The 6,002-nt window shown below is 40.1% G+C and overlaps 1 long non-coding RNA gene across 1 annotated transcript; it reads right to left on the reverse strand.

Moving 5' to 3' along the window:
• Positions 1-3,258: 3,258 nt before the first annotated feature.
• On the reverse strand, positions 3,259-5,606 carry LOC108926590 (uncharacterized). Its single transcript, XR_001965483.2, has 3 exons — positions 5,192-5,606; positions 4,872-4,989; positions 3,259-4,248 (listed from the first exon to the last, which is right to left on the reverse strand). It is a non-coding gene; the product is annotated as an uncharacterized LOC108926590 (long non-coding RNA).
• Between the last annotated feature and the right edge of the window lie 396 nt (positions 5,607-6,002).

The raw sequence follows: 6,002 nt of genomic DNA on the forward strand, positions 1-6,002 counted from the left end.
TCAGAATTCGATTGGCAGAATTCAATCAACGATGCGTCTTTATCCAATTGCATTATGGTACTTGGAGTTTATGTGCGCAAGTTACCGGTAACGGTACAATAGTGCACCCTTCGCCCTGCTTATTATTTGTCTCTGAGAAATCACCTCATGAGGCGAATTATCGTTTTCAGGGGCTCAAATTAATAGTATTAATTTTGAAAGATAATCGACTCCCGAAAGAAAAATGTGTGACCATAAATTGAATTATCAAATAAATAAAAGGAATCAGTTGCTCATCTGCAGGTCGTGGACTGTCTGTCGTCGGAATGTGTCTTCTAGGCTGAAAGCTTAAGAAACCTCCTTTGCATGAACACAAGGAAAAACAGCAATATAAATTCGTTGGTTAGAGTGCAACTCATGCTGTTTCCAGACAATTACCATAACAGGTGGACATTCACACAAGGGCTTTTTGGGGCAGCTGCTGCTGGTTCTGTAATATAACCCTTTTTTGGCCCATGAACAAAAGGCCTTGGAAACAGCACAGTCAATGGAAGGACTTGCTATCAGGGCCAGCCCTTGTCGAAAAGGAAGTAGGCGGAATGGAGGCAAAGTTCTGCAAGTGCGGCCAGGTCCTCTCGTAGTTTTCCCCTTATTATGGTGACAGTGTCTTCAACAGGAATGTTGATGAGGAGGGAGGTGACATCGAAACTAACCAGAATGTCATTGTCTTGGATCTTCAGCGATCTCAGCTTTTCTGTAAAGTGTTTAGAGTTCTTGATGTAGTTCCGAGTGTTCCCGATGAATGGCTGAAGTTCTCATGCTAAAAAAACGGGCAATTTTATGTGTCACGGAGCTGATAGTGCTGACGATAGGTCTCATCGATATCCCTGGTTTGTGTATTTTGGGTAAACCGTAGAGGAGCGGCGGGCGAGGGTCGATTGATAGTAGTTTCTTCTTCGTGATCTCTTCGGTGGATGACTTCATGATGAGCCCATGCAGTTTCGTCCTGATGCTGCTGGTTGGGCTCCGTATCTTATGGTAGGAACCGTCTTTTAGTAGATCCCTCATTTTGTTTTTGTAGGTTGTTGTCTCTAAGATGACTTTTGCGTTGCCCTTGTCTGCTCATGGAAGTCATTCGCTGACAAGAAAATCCGAAAACATCACACACAAAGAAAGAAACAGCGACCGAACCAGCTTGAATAGCCTAACTCCTGTACGTCAAAGGCACCACCGACAAGATAAGCAGGTTACTCAAAAAGCACGACATCAAGACCACCTTCACCGCCGGGTCCACAACAAAAAGCATGCTCGGTACAGTAAAGGACAGCTTACCACTAAAGACCAGTGGAGTCTACCAAATACCCTGCAGCTGCAGCAAAACTTACGTAGGCCAGGCAGGATGACTTATCTCCACTCGGCTCCAGGAACATATAAGTGTGAGGAAAAAACAATAACACCAATTCAGCAGTAGCTGAACACTCACTGCAGACCGGTCATGTGATCAACTTCAAAGAGACCACAGTTTTTACATCAGTTCTGGGATACAAGAACCATGTGGTAAGAGATGCAACTGAGATAGAGAAGCACCCCGATAACTTCAACTGAGAAGAGGGCTTCAAACTATCAAGGACCTGGACACCCCTTATTTCGAATCTTCACTCCAGACCCACAACTAACCGAGCGCCTCACACAGCACCTCAGATCAACAAATCAACCAGTAACCCAAAAGATGCAATGCAGGTGGAAACCACAGCGGGGGCACCACCCAACGGGACCACCCGCTACAACCTCCGACCTCAACCCCACCTATAAATACGCCTACCCTCGTCAAACACTTAAGTTCACATCCAGCCTTCGCAAGATGTGGAAGCTCCCTGAAGATGCTTCCAACATGGGAAGCAAAACGTCAGAACCAGTTTCCTACATGACGCAGTCTCATCCAGAAGACTTAGAACCCCAGTCAGTATACTGTTGTTATTAATTCATTTAGGCGAAGCAGCTTACAGTGTAAAACTGCTAACAGTGTAAAACCACTCAGCGTTTTACTCATTTGCACAGCTAGGTTATGTTTACATTTTTAATTTTTACTTTTTATATTTTTTAAATCATGTTAATGTGAAGTAATTAACTCATCAACAATTATTTTGCTTAACCAACATTTGCTATTTGTATTTTCTGCATGTTATTATTGAGAATTTAGTGTTAAGTAAATGAATACCTCACTCTTCAAGATGGAATCAGTAATTTTTTTCAACATCATGGATCTTCACAGAAATACTATATTTACAGTTACCTTCATTCATTCAGAACCTGCATTTTTGCAAAGCATGGCTTTAAAATATAGAAAGTGGAAACTAAAACAAGTAATTCAAGGTACAAACAGAGACTGAATCACACACTAGCAAATGAAGTAGACACTTAGAGAGGCCTGCAGATATTTCCCCTGTATCAATGCACATCACTATTGTGGCAAATAATTGTAGCAGTTACTGTTCTGGGGTATTTTAGTATAGAGGATGAGGTCTTTGGCCTCAATGCAAACTTCTGTCTGGAAAACCCAACATATCTCACACCATCATGCAATTTAACACATTTAATATGCACAGGATGTTTATATGAAGGTCTGTACACTTGGCCCAGTTCCATCATCCTCACCACCTTGCACATGAAGTCCCAGAGAAAACATCAAGAACTACACTACATAACGTTGCAGGGTTCCAATAATGACTAATGTGTCTGATATGTTTAGTGTGAAGCAAGTGAGCACACCTTTTTCAGTCCTATTGCAATGCCATATCCAGTATCTCTGCACTTTCAACATGTAACATCTCTAAGTTGCATTAATTGTTCTGAATTGTATTTCCTATATTAACAGCACGGCTCAGATAAGCAAAGTTCACCAAAAGGCAAACTTCCTCATAAGCTTCCTCAAACTAAATGCAATGGAAAATTCAATATGACTGACATAACAGAACCGTCAGTACATCAAATTCGGCAGAAATACAGACTTAGACGTGATCGTCACGTGGTTGAGAGCTACTTTTTCTGTTAAATGGTCTTCATCTTGGTATTCTTAGAAAAACACGCTGTTGATGGTTTGGGTTTCTCTCGCAAACTTGAGCTGCAAGTTCTATGAAAAGCCTTTCAAAAATATTCACATCTCTTGATTTTTTTTAACATTTACTTCATTTATAATACACAATACATGCATGATTACATGAAATTTTATGGAAATATTTTCTTCCCAAAATATATTTGGTACTTGGATACTTTGTCTATTTCTTCAAAATGTAGATTTTTTAATGTTTTTTTTTTGTTATTCCTGTATGGTAAAATATACCCAAGATATAAAAAGTTACATTGATGGGTACACATTTTCAGATCATACCACATATTCACAATTGGTTTCAGCTTTGAATAGGCCACTCCAAAAATACTGATTCCATTTTCAGGCATCCCTTTTGCCATGCATTTTGGACCACTTTTATGCTGAGAGATGAAATGTCACAGATCTCTTGCTTTTGTATAATTTCCATGTTTCTCACACCATTCACCTTGCTCTTGAGGGGAACCAGCTTTCATATCCCTCCTAATTTACTATGTAAACAATTTTTTTTATGCAATTACTATACCTAGACACTGTTACATTAACCTAAGTTTCTTTCCATCAGACATTGGCTTTCCAAACGCAATGCACTCAATAAGACAAACATTTTTTCAGCCTTTTTGTAAAATACTGCCACTGTGGCATGTAATGATTGAATTTTTTTTTTAAAAAACAATTTCTTTGATTATAATAGTTTGTTTCTTTATGTACCTTATTATGAATGATGACATAACCTAACACTAGTGTGCATAAGTAGGCTTAATCAGATTTTAAGGTGCTGACATTCATTCTGACTGTCAAATCTGTCATTCTGTATTTGTGTCACTATATCATTCTGTCTTATGAGAAAACACCCGAGCACAGCTGTTAAAACATTAACATTTCTGTAAGGAAATTTAAAAAAAAAAAAGAAAACATATAGCTCTCATAAGAGAAATAAACTTTGGTAAAGTAATACATATAAAATGGAAACATTCATTTCTCTTCTCCTCTCTTCTCTGTGTAGCACAATGTTCTGTCACTGATGTAATATTAAGACTTTGTTTTTGGAAGTAGTTTATGGTGTTGTCATCGCTAGAGCCATTTGCAGTTTAGCAATATGCCTTTGGACCCAAGGCAGGTGTTCTTCAACACAGAAGGTAGAGTTTCTTCTAGTCCGAAACCTGCAAAACACCAAAACCACAATTACTTTAGAAGAAATACACTACTGTACTGAACTGAGACAGACTAAAGTGTTTTCTAGAAACATGCATTACTGAAATACAGTTTAAGGTAGCAATAACAATTTTCACTACCCATCAGTCAGTAAGAAAACATCCTACAGTCATGGTGTAAAGGGTTTGTTGTGGAAACTGCTGAATATCCACTATAAATCATAGGAATATACTTGTGAATTCTAGGTTTTACACTTAGAAATTCACTTTACATTTATTAAAAATTGTGGAGTTGCATTGATGGTAAATGATATTGCTACCAAATTACTACAATTCAATTCACTTCACTTCACACACACTGTCTGACACTGCTTGTTCCAAGTGGGGTCATGGCGAATCGGAGCCTGATCCCACAACGCAGGGCGCAAGGCTGGAGGGGGAGGGGACACACCCAGGACGGGACACCAGTCCATCTCAAGGCACCCCAAGCAGGACTTGAACCCCAGACCCACCAGAGAGCAGGACCCGGTCCAACCCGCTGCACCAATGTATCCCTCCCAGTTCAATTCAATTTATTTTTATACAGTGCTCTTTCCACACAGAGACTGAGTGCCTGAAATATAGATACCCACACAATAGCCTGTTTGGGACAGTCGCTGCTGGTCTTGTAGTATGAGACAATTTGCTTGATTGGTATGATGCCTTTGTGGTACTTCAGACAGCATTCATTGTGATAACCTGTAATAATCGCTTAACACAGAAAACAAAATGAGCTGTAAGACATCTGTATCACTGGATTGTGGTGTTTGCTGTGCAACGCACCATAATACATAAGCATGAATGCAACTTTAAACAGGGGGTGTTACACTGTATATACACTACTGCAGACAACATCCCACAAACAAATCTTATTATGAGACACATGCAGATTTTGTCGCTATCAGATACTCACCACCGGAGACCAGCTGATGAGAGCAGAGCATCGTGAGGAGGAGCAGAACACTGAACAGCGCTCAGTCTTCAGATGTGCGACCACGGGAAAGAAATGTGCAAAAGCCGAGTTCTTCTAAAACCATCCGCTTGCAGCATGCTGCTTGAAAACAAAACAAAAAAAAAGGGGGGGCGGACTCTACAAAATTCCTTAAATTATTTTCAAAAAATCACGTCAACTCCTCGCTTCTCCGTGCGGCAGATGAGACTTCAAGACAAAACGCTGCGGAGCGATAAGCCTCCCAGACTAGTGCGCGCTGATTGGCTGAAGGCAGCATATTAGTGTTCAGTGACGCCATACTGAACGTCTCCACTTTCAGAATTCGATTGGCAGAATTCAATCAACGATGCGTCTTTATCCAATTGCATTATGGTACTTGGAGTTTATGTTCGCAAGTTACCGGTAACGGTACAATAATGCACCCTTCGCCCTGCTTATTACTTGTCTCCGAGAAATCACCTCATGAGGCGAATTATCGTTTTCAGGGGCTCAAATTAATAGTATTAATTTTGAAAGATAATCGACTCCCGAAAGAAAAATGTGTGACCATAAATTGAATTATCAAATAAATAAAAGGAATCAGTTGCTCATCTGCAGGTCGTGGACTGTCTGTCGTCGGAATGTGTCTTCTAGGCTGAAAGCTTAAGAAACCTCCTTTGCATGAACACAAGGAAAAACAGCAATATAAATTCGTTGGTTAGAGTGCAACTCATGCTGTTTCCAGACAATTACCATAACAGGTGGACATTCACACAAGGGCTTTTTGGGGCAG

The sequence above is a fragment of the Scleropages formosus genome, chromosome 7, assembly GCF_900964775.1.
Source record: "Scleropages formosus chromosome 7, fSclFor1.1, whole genome shotgun sequence".
NCBI classification, from domain to species: domain Eukaryota; kingdom Metazoa; phylum Chordata; class Actinopteri; order Osteoglossiformes; family Osteoglossidae; genus Scleropages; species Scleropages formosus.